The sequence below is a fragment of the Neopsephotus bourkii genome, unplaced genomic scaffold, assembly GCF_033783945.1.
Source record: "Neopsephotus bourkii isolate Nb327-2 ecotype Australia unplaced genomic scaffold, CSIRO-AGI_Nbou_v1 NB_962, whole genome shotgun sequence".
Classification (NCBI taxonomy): Eukaryota; Metazoa; Chordata; class Aves; order Psittaciformes; family Psittacidae; genus Neopsephotus; species Neopsephotus bourkii.
In genome coordinates, this window is record NW_026901456.1 from 1,127,349 (window position 1) to 1,143,537 (window position 16,189).

At 41.4% G+C, this 16,189-nt stretch overlaps 1 long non-coding RNA gene across 1 annotated transcript; it reads right to left on the reverse strand.

The window, feature by feature from the left end:
- Positions 1 to 298: 298 nt before the first annotated feature.
- On the reverse strand, positions 299 to 1,879 carry LOC133215187 (uncharacterized). The gene is made up of 2 exons (XR_009726337.1): positions 1,274 to 1,879; positions 299 to 665 (listed from the first exon to the last, which is right to left on the reverse strand). It is a non-coding gene; the product is annotated as an uncharacterized LOC133215187 (long non-coding RNA).
- Between the last annotated feature and the right edge of the window lie 14,310 nt (positions 1,880 to 16,189).

Here is a 16,189-nt window from a genome sequence, read left to right on the forward strand (position 1 = left end):
CTTGGTCTAGTAGAAGGTGTCCCTACCCATGGCAGGGGGTTGGAACTTAAGGTCCCTTCCAATCCAAACCATTCTATGATTTTATGACAAGTGACTGTGCTAAAATAAGGGAGCAATTGTAGATCAGATCGTTGGTTTTCCTTGGAAAAATTTTGGAAATTCAGTTTGCAAAATCCTAGTCTAGAGGTACACATCAAACAAATTCAGTTCTTCTGGTGACAAAATTCAAGTGGCAGGACATACTGAATCAGGCCTTTTCCTGGGCTATACCTGAAATAAAGCACTTTTAGGCCTGTCGTAATAGGGAGAAATATGAAAGATTATTCTCTGTCAACAAAGACTAGAAACAAAACACTGCAAGCACAGTGCAGATGGTTAAGTAAGAGTTTCTCGTGTAATGCGGTCTTATGTAAAAGTGTCCTCCTCTGTCCTCTAGCATCAACAGGAAACAGTTCCATGTCCTTCAGCAGGGCTTGAAAATACATTTTCATTATACTATCCTGTGTTGGTGCTTTTAGATTTAAATCGTATGCAAAGCTGAGTGCTCTATGATGATTAGGAGAATTTTCCTTTGAGTCTGTAGGTTCACTTCATTCCAGAACAGGAAGCTGGTTTATTTACTTGTTTAATACAGCATCAGCATGATGAGCAGGATAGCTTTCTAGCTGCAAATGAAAAGGTTCCCAGATTAGCACTTTCCCCAATGGATGTTATGGCTCATATACCAAGGAGCCCTGAATGGAGATGCTGGAGATGTTTCAGACCTTAAAACTGTAAAACTGTGTTAACTCAGATGAGTCTCATATTTTATTACTACAGATAAAACATACAATTTAATTAAACGTGCACCTATAAAATGTAAGGTTCAGTTAACTCTCAGCTTTATTATAATACAACCTACATAGGTAACTAATGGTAATGTTATGTAAAGAATGAATAGCTTTTCAAATCATAAAACACCTTGGAGCTATGTTGTTTTCTCAATTTAGAACTGCTCCAATTTCGAGCTCAGTTTCTGCTCACATCATCACTTAACCCTTCATCTTCTATGCTCTTCCTCACTTGTCTATACAGTTTATCTTTAGACAATGTAATAGATCAATTACCACAGCTGTTTTATGTATCATATATTTAAGGCAATTTCAATCTGCATCCAAATTCAGGGCTGAATTTTAAACAGGGAGACACAGTATTTAGAAGAATGCATATACACTGTTACAGTGAGAACATCAGAGCAGCAGACAGTGAAAGTAAATTTGGGTATGCTTTTTACCTGAGTGCATATTTGAAAGTCCAAGGAATTAAGTCACAGGACATTATTTTCTTATGTGTAACCAGATGCCTCAGGGATTCATCTTTTACTTTAGTACCCAGTGATTTATTTTGTATTAACAAGTCTGAGTAGGGTGCTTTTCATCCTGATGCTGATGTGACTTTTAACTTCTGTTGTCAAAATAAAATCTAAAGCATTGCTGCTGTGCAAATATATATTCATATTCACTTTGCAAGGTCAAGAGATCCTTTCTTCAGCTGAGATAAAGAGAATAAAATGAAAATGTTACACTTGTTTTGCATTAAAATCAATGGATAAGCCATCTGAGATCTTACACCAAGTACCTCAGTTTCCCTGCTGAATGAGAAAAATAGCCAGTACTTTATCTCTATACTGACTCATGGATGGTGGCAAATGCCCTGTGGGAGTGGTTGCAGCAATGGAAGCAGAGCAACTGGCAATGCAGAGGTAAACCCATCTGGGCTGCTGCACTGTGGAAAGATATTGCTGCCCAGGTGCCGAACCTGGTGGTGAAGGTACGCCATGTAGATGCCCATGTAACCAAGAGTCGGGCCACTGAGGAACACCAGAACAACCAACAAGTGGATAGAGCTGATAAGATTGAAATGGCTCAGATGGACTTAGATTGGCAACATAAAAGTGAATTATTTTTGGCCTGGTGGGCCCATGACACTTCAGGTCATCAGGGCAGAGATGCAGCATACAGATGGGCCCGTGATCGACGGGTGGACTTAACAATGGACACTATTGCCCAGGTTATTCATGAGTGTGAAACATGTGCTGCCATTAAACAAGCCAAACGGTTAAAACCTCTTTGGTACGGAGGATGGTGGCTGAAGTATAAATATGGGGAGGCCTGGCAGATTGACTATATCACACTGCCGCCAACCCGCCAAGGCAAGCACCATGTGCTTACCATGGTGGAAGCAACCACTGGATGGCTGGAAACGTACGCTGTGCCCCACACCACTGCCCGGAACACTATCCTGGGGCTTGAGAAACACATTTTGTGGTGACATGGCACCCCAGAGAGAATTGAGTCAGACAATGGGACTCATTTCTGGAACAACCTTATAAACACTTGGGCCAAAGACCATGGCATTGAGTTGGTATATCACATCCCCTACCACGCACCAGCCTCTGGGAAAATCAAAAGGTACAATGGGCTGCTAAAAACTACACTGAGAGCAATGGGTGGTGGGACTGTCAACCATTGGGATACACACTTACCAAAGGCCACCTGGTTGGTCAACACCAGAGGATCTGCCAACAGGGCTGGCCCAGGCCGGTCAGAACTTTTACATATTGTAGAAGGGGATAAAGTTCCTGTGGTGCACATAAAGAATTTGCTGGGGAAGACAGTACCTTTCCTGAAAACAAGATGCGTTTCTTTCCCAAAGACATTGCTTTTTTTTTTTGTTGAGACAGCCTTAGAATATCCCTTTTTCAGATCCTTTTTCTTCAGCCATTTCTTCTCAGAAGAGTGATATTTCAACTTCAATAAATAATTTTGGAGGGGTTTTTTTGGCAAAACAAGTTAGCCCAAATTCTCCCAAGTTCAGCTGGGTATACTGAACACCATGTTTTCTGTAAAACAGGAATGAAACAAAAGCAACTCCTCTCCTTGAGGCAGTAAGTAGTACATTGGATGACAAGAGCAATGCTGTGCAGCCTGTTGTCTGATTATGGATGCTTCCTTTGTGTATTTGGTAAGCAGCATCTCTGAAGCACACCTTTCTTCCTTCACTTCTCTTATCAGTGCTTTCCCCCTCATGCCTGGCTGGTTTGCAGAAATCCTCAGCAGATGATCAGCTAAGAGCTACAAGTGCTAAGAGCAACAGAAACAGAAAGTTTAGGTAACACAGCATAGAAACACCAGACTTTGGGAGAGGAGAGCAAGGGCAGTTGGAGAACATGGTGCCCTGTCTCTGTGGGGTTTGGGGTAGTCCCCCCTCCCACAGCTTTCTTGCTCAGACCAAATCAGGGAACTCCACACTGCACATCACTATGAAGCACCAGCGTAACACCGGGGGCCTTATTGCCCATAGCAAAGGTCAGTGATGGTCTTTACATTCCCCTCAGAAGAGTTACTGCTGTCCAAACACGGGCATGGTACGAATCCTCTCCTGCCCCGCTTGGAGCTCACGCCCTGAGAGCTGGTGTCGTCCTCACACCCCTGACTTCGTCATTTGTTCTGGTTTAGGGAAGTTATCCTGACGCGTGGCAAGGTTGCCTAAAGTTATGCCTCTCCCTTTGTGTCACGCAGAAGTGAGCCACAGTAGAGACCTAAGGCAGTTGTGGAACTGGCTCTTTGTCCAGATTTAATAAGTATAATTACAACATCATTCATGCCTTTGGCTTTTAGACATTCATTTATTTCTTGCTGGCTTACAACATTTTTTGCAAGTGGAATAATAACTCATGGAATAACTCTTTTCTGCAGCCCTTCAGATTTCTAGTTAATGATCGTATTTAAGTCAATCAGGAGTAGACTTAATACAGTTTAGATGAAAAGAGAGAGCTTACTGCATTAATGAGAAGATTTTAATTGGCATTTCATAGATGTTAAAGGAAACATATTCCAAGGCTATATTGACTGCATTATTTTTTCTATTCTTTAGTAAGACTAGTTGTCATATTATCTGCCTTGTGACAAGAATAAAAATCTGGAGCTTTACAGTATGGGAATTCATCATTCCTTAACAGTTGCCCAGAAGGCACTTCAGAATCTTTCCCCAGTGAAATTCATTGGCCAACTACAAAAGTCACATCTAGAACCATAAAAAAATTAAAAATCCCCAAACTTTTGTTATAAACTGAAAAAATCTCATGAAAATTTCCACTGAATTTTGGGTAGTGGCAAAAATGTGACCACAAAACCTGCTTTCTGTCCGTGCTTTATAAATGTTTAATTCCAGACCTGTAAGAACACCTTTTATTGATTTATTTTCCCTATGGTGTGCCTTCTAAACCAACCATCCATACACAAGCACAGGGTTAGGGAAACAATTGTAGTATTGGATAAAAATCAGTGTTTTCTTTGCCCTCTGCTTCCTGTTCCTCACCTGGCCCTCTCTATCTGCTTCTTTCCTAGCAGCACAGGTGATGGGGGAATGAAAATCCACTGGAATGAAGGGCAGATAGATTTTTCCACCCAAACAGAAAACAATTTGTTAGAATGATCCCCAAGGAGAAAAGAAATCCATGTGAAAAGCAATCTCTTCTCCCTCAGTGTTCCACATGGAGAAACAACATTTTCAGCCAACTCAGTGGTAGCACATTTGCATGTATATATTTAGAAACAGGCAAAACATTTGATCTCCTGCTGCTGCCAGCTCTCCAGAGCTTCAGGTTTAGGTTAGAGAGGTAGCAAGGCACAACATTTAGGAACAGGTAGCACCTGCAATGATCATAACCATTTATTTAAGGAAGAGGGAACATTTTATGCTGTGGTTAAATGGGATGGCAAAATTTGTACTTCTAAATTTGGCTCAGGCTTTTGTTTGAATGTCAGTATTATTCTAAAGTTATTCAGTTTTACCACAATTTGGTGGTTTATTTCTATAATTGTGGTTTGAAAATTAAAGACACACACTTATTTTCATAGGAGCAGAGAAGGCCAACACTGAAGCCTTCTCCAAATCTTCACACTTTTAGGATAGAGGCAAACTTGCTCTTATCTGTGTGGTGCCCAGTGAGCACAGTTTATGCCCATCTTTACTGACAGGACATCTGACTAATGTTTTTTATTTATTTTACAAAGAACAAACTAAATCCTCTTTTCTTTTGGACAGAACCTAACCAGAAAGAAAGTGATTTTATGTTTTATATTTATGAAAACTCTAGCACAAAGCTCACAAAATTCACCATAAAAATACCTTCTTGGTGCTTTCATCCTGATCTCAACAGCTCTGTGTTTGTACTAGAATTTTCTGGGTTTTTTTCCACTATGATCTTCTTGCTCAATTTTCTTACATTCAGAAGGACAACCAGGATACTGCTTGAAGGCAACCATTTTCAGCAAGACTTCCTCAAACAGTTATAGAGGATCTAATGAGGTCACACTCAAAGAACTGCATCTGTCCCTGCTATCCTTTGAGATATACATTGGGCACTTCATAAACATTTGCATGAAGAGGCAGGCTATGAGTCTGGTATTGTAAAATCAGTTACTGGAAGTGTCTGAGGATGTAAAGCCTTTCTAGCATCATCTCTTCTATTTGGTCCATAACAGAGATGTGCAAAAGCTAGGTTTATTTTCACTGAACAGTAAGAGAAGCAAAAGGTTACATGGCACATATAGGTCAGATACATGTTCAGATCTTTAAATCTTTGCTTTACAGGAATTAGAATCTTCCACAGTACATTTCATCTCATTCAAAACATGCAGCTTGACTCCATTTGAATTCCTAGACTGACAGGGGTGGTCCCCCTGACTCTGTATTACCCAGAAGCACAGGGTTAGAGCATTCAGAGAGAAATTAGAGGCTCTGGAGGCAAAGGCAACACTACTGTTACTTTCAGATTTGTGAGTTAGTTTTCCGTTTCTACACCTCCTTCATCCTGCCCAAGCAAACTATGTTGGTTTGGCTATAACACACAGCTCATTTGGGATGACAAAACCCAGGTATTTCACCAGACTTATTCCTTACTGGAAAACATTCAGCAGCTTCTGGAGAGCAGTGTTCCAAGAGGGGCCTCCTTGTCAGACTCAGCATGGAGTGCTCAGATGCAGAAGTAAAAATACTAAATGCCCTGGTTTTATGGCTGCAGGTCAGCTTAAAGATTAGGAGGTCGCAAATGCAACATATGCCTCAGTTTGTGTTCCCAATACTGGCAAATAAAAACAGGAAGCAGCAGAGAAAGAAACAGCACAAATTGATGCACATGGGAAGAACTGCAGTCCCATGCCCAGGGAGGGCATGAGCCATACACTTTTAAGGAGGTTCACACCAGTTTTGATGACTCCAGTTCCAACGGGAGTTTCCCCCAGGAGCTCAGCACAGTCTTTCTGGAAACAGTCTGCACCGGAAGGGCAAATGCTGCCTGCAGGGCTGTTGGGCAGCTCCACCTTCACTCTTTCTGAGCATCCCTCCCCAGGGTACTCCTGCCTGCACTACCCCATTCCTGTTTGACACCTGGGCTGAACACAAAACAGACGTAGCAGCTCCAGGCCTCCCCCTGGCAGCCTGGGTTTCCTCATCACCCCACAGTGTGGCAGTGGCAGGGGTGGCCATCCTGCTTGGATAATGATATGGGACCTCAACATGCATTGGCAGCATGGCCCAACAACCCCAGGGCTGTGCTGTGCTGGAGCGGGAACCATGGTTTATCTCAGGGGTAGACTCAGGAGAGGCTTTCCTGGTCCTGCCTGGCATCCTTTCTGACCCCCATCCTGATGGAATACAAGGCTTTAAATGGCTATGAGCCAGCACCTGGGGACCACAGTCTGGGCAAAGGCAAGAGCAGGGACCTCAGGACCCAGGTCTCTGCGTGGAGGCACTCAAGCCAAGGTAGCCTTTAATAATTTAACAGAACAGCAAAGATGTTATCAGAGCTATCTTTTTTAATCCATCATTCCCTGCTTTCTGCTCTTTGGGTGTGTATCCAAGTATACATCACACTACCAGTAACCGCAAAGCTATTACTTTCTGCCCATCAATATTAGCAACACACCTCCATGTAACAGCACTTATCTCTTGTCTGTGAGACATCTCAAATGATTACATTCCTAGAATGCTTTGCCAAGTAAATCTATGAAATAGATGATGTCCTGGCTAAGGGTTTCTAGATGAGAAACACTGACCTTCGTTATTTTTCATGGAAAATGTATGGCAGACCTAGTCTGAAAACTTAAAGTCCTGTGGCTATGCTACAAGGCAGCAGTTTTGGATTGGGGTGCTGGCAATAAATAGAGTTACCTCCAAGGCCTGAGCAGCAGCTATACTACTGGAAAGGCAAGTTTCAATTCATTAAAACAAAATTTTGAGTAGAAAAGTATATCTTGCAGCTGCTAACAAGCATTGATTTTTCGAGAGGTTTTTCTTGGGTTGAGAATTAAAAAGCACTTAAGAACAAAAGTCAACAGTCACATTTTTCTTAATTTTATGTATCAGTGCATTTATATAAATGACTGAGACATTCTAGTCTCATGTAAGCAGTATGAAATTAATTCTTTTGCTGTTTCCATAGAACGGCTTGGGTTGGAAGGGGCCTTAAAACTCATCTCATTCCAACCCTCTGCCACTGGGAGGGACATCTTCCACTAGAAAAGGCTGCTCAATGCCCCATGCAACCTGGCCTTGAACACTGCCAGGGATGGGGCAGCCACAGTTTCTCTGGGCAACCAGTGCCAGGGCCTCACCACCCTCTTCCAGTTTAAAACCATTACCCCTTATCCTGTCCCTACCTGCCCTTGTAAAAAGCCCCTCTTCAGCTTTCTTGTAGGCCCCTTTTAAGCACCAGAAGCTGCTCTAAGGTATCCCTGAAGCCTTCTTTTCTCCAGGCTGAACAAGCCCAACTCTCTCAGCCTGTCTCCACAGGAGAGGTGCTCCAGCCCTAGGAGCATCTTTGTGGCCTCCTCTGGGCTCACTCAAACAGGTCCACTTCCCTCTTGTGTTTGGGGAGCCAGAGCTGAACGCAGCACTGCAGGCGCGGTCTCACAAGAGCAGAGTAGAGGCGCAGGATCACCTCTCTCGACCTGTTGGTCACGCTCCTTTTGATGAAGATTTTTTCAGTTCCTCCTAGTTATGTGCCAACATCCAGATACATACTTCTCCCTTTACTGCCTCACATGATGCTGAACAAGTGCCCACAACAAAATAACACTTAAGAGCAGTTTCAGGGTTGTTTTGCTTGCAAGCTTCTTCCAGAATCCTCCATTGTCCCTTTTGAACTACATTTCTAAGCTTTAAAAAAACAAATCACTGAGGATACTAAATCTTTACCAGACTACCTGTAGGAAAACACCAATGTTTTTATAGTACACATGACAAATACTTGGTACATCTAAGCACAAAGCCGCTCCTGCTGCAAGCACTCGTCAGCTTTTGCTGAGAATATCAACATGGGGATTCTCAAGTCCAAAAGCTTATCTGGGCTCCTGGAAGTTATTTCGCTAAAAGACGTTAAGGCAATTCTGGGCTCTAATGGTTAAAATAGATTTAACCCCTTTCAGCACACTGTACTGACCACAGAGCAGGGACAATGACTGCCAACAAGGCAAAATACAAAGTGAAATAACATTTAACTTTTGGGTTTTCTTTTTCTGAATAGTATTGTGAAATTTAAGAGGATTCTTACTCAGAAGATTGAAGAGAATGTACTGCCTATGGGTTATAATCAGGGCCCCATGGTAATCATGGTGTTTATTAGGATGTGGGTAAAGAAACCATCCTCAAGCCCATGAAGACAATACCCATGTATAATACAAAACAGGAATGTTACCACCTGGTAAGTTGTAAGGTAGTAGCAATTAAACAAACACATGTAGGAGAAAAGTCTACTGCTTTAAACTCACTGGGTCAAATGCATTACTGATAGAACTTTGTTAAGATCAACTGAGTCTTACCATGAATGGAGCAGTTTAACAGAAATTATGAGGAAAAATTAGGTGCCTTTAAAAAAACCCACAAAAACACAAAGGGCTTTTGGCTCTCCAAAGTAATGAATGAGCAGTTTTCAAGTGAGAAAAGCTTATTCTTTTTTTTTTTTTTTTATTGAATGAATAGGAAACAGATTAATTCTGGGAGCTGGTCACAATACAACCTGTTTGTTTATGCTTCACAGACCCTGCATCCAAAGGATCCTTGATGAGCTCTTGTTATGCGGCTTCTCCACTCCAGTGTAATCCATGATCAAAGCTAAACAGAGGTGTTTGCTTGCAGTCTAGCTGCACTGAAGGTACTCAGCTAGAAACCACCCTCCTAATGTAAAATGTTACAATCCATAATGAATCATTTCAGTAATGTGATCATGAGTTATTGATCATGAGTTACATCATAATAATTCTATGCCCAACGTCTGAAAACTTAGGTCATGAGAAAATAAAATTGAAGTCAGAGAATGAGGAACTGAGCAGCTACTCAGACTCACTTTCCTTTCTTAAGGCAAAACCAAACAGCTTCATGAATGCTGGAAAGATGTAGCATAAAAAAAGCTATTGTATGACTTATCATTATATGATGCTCATCACAAGTGTGAATAATTTCTTAATAAGCAGTGAGAAATCAGAGCAATACTAGTAAGAATCCAACAGCTGCACCAACCATAACATCTCTGTACCTTGCATGGCATACAATTCAGCAGAACAAACAAATTCTGATGTATACAGTCCTTAAACCTATTATGTCTCAGCCCATCTGCTAGTGCAAGAGAGCATACATGGGGACAGAGGTGTTTTCCTTCTTCCTTCAGTACACTGGTTACTTATATAGACTGTAGGACACATGGTAGGTAGGAGGCTCTTCTGAGCTGTTTCATCCTTGTCCTGCACAGATATAATACACACAAATCAGTGATTATGAGGAGGCCCGTGCTGATCCAAATCTCGAGCAACAGGAAGATAAGGGCAAGCTGGGGAAACCATGTGTCACAGGTGGGAGCATCATACCAATTGACCTCCAATCTTCAATTCCTAAACTATTAGTATTAATAATTTATAAGCATCAAATGAAATCGTTATTTGCAAAGTCTTTTTTCCAGTTAAGCAATTTAATACATCAATGAATTAGCAAACAAAAGGAAACAGAAAATAAATTATAATATCATACTTGTATTTACACTAAATGGTCACTTGTATTAATGTTTATAGCTGGTTTATCTAAGGGCAACATCCTATGATTCATTATTTATCAATATTAATGAACCTTTTGTCCTTTAATTTTGATAGAGTTTGTCCACAACATAACTTGAGTACAATTTTTGAAGGATGTTTTGAGAATATCAAGGAGCTGAAGCAGGAAAAGACACTGATGAGGGAAGAGTACATTAGAGAAGATGTGTCCCTGTGCATATAAAGAAATCACACTGTTAAATTCCATTTTAACTGCCATTTTACTGCCATTAAATTAACCATAAAGTCAATCCTTACTAGCAGCTCCTGAAACTCATACTCCAACATACACCCTCAGAAAGCACCTGACAACCACATGTTAAAGAGACTGTAGTAGTGGCTGCATCCTTCGTAGAAGGGTGCTACCGCTATCCTTCATTATATAAAATGCCAAAACTCCCATTCTGGTGGGGCCTGTTCAGCCTGCTTACTTCAAGAGAATGGTCTTCTCACCAGGACAATGGCTCTCATCCATGGGAGAAGAAAAGAAAGGGAACCTCCATTCATAGTGATTTTCAAGACCCAAATGCAGAAAGCCCTGAGCAGCCTGGCCTGATCCCAAAGCTCATCCTGCTTTGAGCAGGAGCTTGAGCCAGAGACTTCCTGAGCACCCTTCCCACTCAAGGAATTCCATGAAAAGGAAGCACAGGAACAAGGAGCATTATCCCTTTTGCTGAAACTGAAAGATCTGAGAAGGCAAATCATATGAGTACCTGCATGTCCAAAATAGTCATTGCAGAGAAAATGAGGACACCCCACTTCCCTGTTCCAGTGTATATTAGCAAAGACATGCCACACTCAGCAGTTAATACTTACAACAGAAGACACAAAAGCTTTTCTTGAGTGATGCTTTAGAAGAGAAAACAATCCTTGATCTATTCTTGAAAAGAAACAAAAGTATTAAGCGCAGATACTAACTTGGGATCCTAACTGGAGGAAGACATGGAGCCACAGGTGAAATACAGAGCCCTAAAAAGGCAGAATTTATGATATGCCCTTATCCTCATATTCTTTAAGATTACATTTAGACAGAATATAGGCTGGCAAGCTGTATAGTTTCTGAATCCCTTCTGTGGTACTTGGCTATTCCCACTGCAGCTTGTGAGAAGCCAACACATAACCACTACTCCACTTAGGCCAAGTGCCTAGGAATTTACTGCAGCAGCGTCCAAATTGCGGGAACACTGCAGTCTCACTGCTTGACAACAAAACAAAGATCAAATAAAAAAAACCCCAACCTGTGTTCCTTCCTATCGCTTGCAAAGTGAGGATTTTATGCAAAACTGCATAGGTAAATAGGAACAGAAGGTTTATAATCTTATTTTAGGTTGCATAAAATAGCTTTTAGGTAGTTAAATTACATTCTGAAGTGCCAAATATTGCTATGTTTTTCTTATACAAAGGCTGTTTAATTGGATTCCCTGAGCTACAGTAGCCTAGCTCTGGAGTCAAAGGTGACTGCTGTTAGAACATCAGAAGGTAAAGCATTTTTTCTGTATAATATATAGTACCTCAGTGATGTTTTTGGTGGAATAAGACATAAAAAGACCTATTTAATGGACTCATACGATGTCTAGTAGATAAAGCTAGAGAAATTCAGGCCAAAAAAAAGCACACCTCACTTGATGAAGGGTATTTATTCTCTATCCAATGAATCTGTAAATCAACATTAACTGTTTAGAAACTGTTCAGGCAGAAAGTAAGGGTTTGATGCAAAAAAACATTTCATGAAGTTATGGACAGACCTCTGCAAGACGGCAAATTATTCCTGTAATGCCTTCCAGGGCATTAGTCATTTTGCTAGCAGCAGTGCTACCACCACTGGGCCACTACCATTAAAGCCCACACGAAACAGAACTTCAATAGAAACCAGTAGTCAGGCCTTTTCTTAATAGAGCGATCTGTTTTTCAGAACCTAATCTGTGAAACAATTCCCTCTTATTTCATCCTTTCTAAAGCCTCCTTTCCTCATAAGGGGTCCATTCCCATTCACTCCATGAACAACTCCAAATAGGTCTCCTAGCCAAGGAGTAAAAATATCCCTCCTCTTTACTTTGTGTCCTCTTTTTTCTTATGGGGCAGTGTGTGGGCTTTTTAATCGAGATCCAGGCTCCCTGCAGACGGCCACCTTGTTCCATAAACGTTTGTCTGGGCAGCCTCTCTTTATTCACAGCTTCAGGTAAGTTCATCTCCATCAGTGGATATTAAGCCACAAACAAGAACTTTAACAACTGTTGTACGGATTTTGTGCCTCTAAAGTAGCCTTTAATAGTCTTTAAGCATAATTTGACACTTTTCTTGGTGCTCTTGGTGTGCTAAGATTAAATTCTGACTTTGGGACAGAATCCTGTCCTTGCCTGCCCTTGCAGAGAATTTTGTGTCTTAATATCTTTGTAAAACCATCACTGTGTAAGTATCAAAGATATCAAAGCTCGCAGTCGTGTTTGATTCAGGGTAAGACCATTGCTCTCTGAAAGCTCTTCTGTGCTAGGATGAGACTTTGTGACAGTAAGAAAAATCCTTTAAAGTTGTCACAACGTTGGGCCTCAGGAATCATTCATTTGAACTTAACTTGAAGAACTCGGCCTGTTTGCTTCCATTTCCTAGTGTGAAAATTGGAGATACTTTGTACAGACTTTCATATTCTGCTACTAAATGCAGTCTGCAATGCTTCATTGTTTTCTTTTCTGTTCCCGTTTTCTTCAAGAGTACTTCTTGCTGTCCTGTTTCATCTGAATGTAGAAAAGCTGTAATTCCAAATAAGTGGCTATGCTTTGAGTTTCCTAGTTCACATAGAATAAGCGAAAAGTTAGAGACCTCTTGAATATGTCTTGCTTAAAGCTGTTAGAGTTACAGCTCCTAGACAATACACAATTTTAGGATAAAAGTCCACAGTAGAGATTTCTCAGGATGTAGATAAATACATATCTTTTTTTCAGTAGTGGACATAGGTGGCCTCAAGTCTTTCCACCTCCACTATCAGCTCCTGCTTGTACATGGTGGTTTATCACCACCTGAGATATATCTATGCAATATGAGATTATGTTGTAATCCTGATAAGCACAGCAATTCACTTTTTACATTAAAAAAGCGCCCTCTCTGGTGCTGGTCTGCAATCAGTTGCAGTGGCATGCCTGAAAGGGCAGTCAAAGGGAGCACACAGGGCAAGTGAGGGCTTAAGCCTCTTAAAACTGCTTTGCCCCTAGAGAAAATGTAGTTTTAGAGGACATGATTCAGCCTCAACACCTCACATATTGTGTCTCCAATGCTATGATTCAGCTGAAAACATATAGAGTAGGAAGGTAAAATTAGAGTTGAGAAATGTCCAGTTCAGTAAACGTGTTTACAGTAGATGCAAGCCACCTCCCTTTATACCCATTTCTGTATACCAGTATAACTGCTGATTTAGCGAAGTAATTAAACCGTGCCTAATTTTAAGCATGTGAGGAGTCCCATTGGGTTCAAAGAGATTATTCATATGCTGAAGTACATTGCTGAATCAGTGCTGAAATGAAAATAGTTACATAATTACAGGATTATATGAACATAGAGTTGCAAATCTGAGAGAGAAAAAGCGAAAGGCTAATTTACAGGATGGTGGGAACATTTAATTGCAGTTTAGAGATGGAAGAAAATCCACCACCATAAATGACGACACAAAACAGCACGTCTTTTACAAGCACTGTGGCATCTTTAACTTGTAAGGCTTAAACCAGGAACCCAAGCAGGTGTATGAATAGCACAGTGCTGCAAACAAATTTGCACATACAGCCTTTGTATATTCCATTTTGTACCTGTACACTTATATATGTGAAAATATCTGCTTTTCAACACTGATGGGTTTTCCCTCTAACCCAACACCATTTTCCCCACTCTGTAATACTCAGGTAGTAACTGTATTATTTTACAAGCTATTTTATTATCCCAGCTATAGGGGCAGAAGTCTCTGCCTTTGGGGACTTATCATCCAGAATAGGATTCAGAGCTAAACATTAAATCTACCAATGGTAGAAGGCAGCCCTGCCTTGCAAGTACGGATTATCTCATGTTGCAGTGGAGGGTAACCTGAGTGCCTCCACTGCCCACAACACCCTTCTCTTACAGTTCTCCACTTTTTCTTCCTACAGCAAAGGACAAGTTACTTATGAAGCCTTTGAACTTTCTCTACTGCAGCTGGCAGTGTAATGTGTTCAGGCAAAACCTTCACAGGAGCTGCTCCAGGGCAGCATAGTCTCCATGATGGGAGGGTAAATGCGTCATCTTCTGGCCCAATATAAGACGCCCTGTTAGCTTTTCAGAGCCTAAATGTGGCCTAAAGGTTAGAACAGAAAATCTTCATGTGTCCAAATCCTGTCCCCCTCTGAATTTCACATCCCTCAATTGTGACTAGAGAGAGGTTTCTCCCTCTCTTCTGTTACAACACTTTGGTGTTACAAGCAGCTTCTGAAGGGAGAGGTCTACAGTTATCCACTGGAAGAATGGGCCTGGCCTATCTTCTAAGTCATCTAGCTGGCCACATGCTATTCTCAGTCATATCTAGTTAAATCAGTGAGGTTGCATCAATGTAAGACTACATTCTGACCTTAGCTGTGCTGTTGTGCACACCCAGCTTCCTCAGCTGAATGGCTGGAGACTGTCGACAAGGTCAGTAATGTCTAACAACAGTAATGAAACCGGACGCTGTAATTCTATATAACAGGTTTGTGAGGCATTGTTCACATGGCTTTTTCCTTCCTCTAAATTTCTTACCTCTGACTGCTACCATTCTATGAGATACAGCAATTTTTCAAGGGGTGGCAGCTCAGATGTGGACAGGCCACAGCTCTGCTTTGCAAATCAATACAGCTTGGAATAAATCTCAATAATCCATGTGTGTGTGAGGGTAGAATAAGAAGGGCAAAGCCCACAGCAAAAATCCAATACATTAGGAGGAAGTAATTGAGACGTCCCTTAGTCTGCTCGGTTAGTAGGCAGAACAAGTCTGGGGTGGTTTTATGAGAATACTTGATGTGTGATGCTTATTTTTATTTGTTCTTCAATTCCATTGAGTGCTTGTTCTAAAAGAACACAGGGCCATCAAAACAGCCCCCCAAAAAAGCCAGTAACAACTTCACAATAAGGACTTAAAAACCATGTCAGTGTTAAATATACTTGCATAAAATCTTGGTAGCGTCAAGACAGAACAGGCCTTACAAAATGGTTTCCCAAACCTATAAACTTGCAGAAATACAAGCAAAGATCATCAAGATCAACTGAGGTTGAGCCAACAGTTTTCTGTGGTAAAAGAGAAATACTCAAAGCTTGCTGACTGATGATACACTATGCTTTGTTCTTTACCTGTCAGAAAACCATAGTGTCAGTTTTCCACCACTTAAATCAGAGTTTCTGCAAGACAAAAGCCTGTTTTGAGAAGACAGAAACAATTTACTGGGTTTCAGAGCACAAACCTGGCACTGAAAGCTGTGCTTTCATAGTCCTTGTTACACTATTGTGACTTCAGTGCTTGGTATCCTCTGTTCCAGAGCTGGAGGATCACATTCGTGCCTGGGAGTTTCTGTAGTGACAGACTCATGACTGTGCTTTAAGAGTAAATCCCTGTGCTCAATACTCTGTCTTCACCCCACTGTATCATGTACGAATAGCTGATCCACAGTGCACGTAATGTAACCGATGTAACCCCAGTATCATATGTAACTTTGGACATTTATCTCTGTTGAAGCATATTTTTGTTCAGGTATGTGAAGGTTTGCCAGCTATTCATGGTAGACTTTAACTCCTGAAAAATTATGTATGTTTGAGCGTCTGCATATAGGTGACATTTTGCTGTTTCTCCCCCCCCAATTCCCCTCCTGTAAACAGCACAAAGTGCTTGGTTCTGTTATGAATCAATTGCCTATTAAGCTTGCAAAAGCCAGACTGGAGCAGCAGGGGTTTCTCAGCTGGAAGGACCGTGGCTGTGGAGGGCCACTCAGCCCAGGCCTTCTGCCAAAGCCCCACAGCAGCTCCCTGCCTGAAGCGGCTGGGGGTTTCTCCCAGGCCCCCATGAACACATCACCAAGATC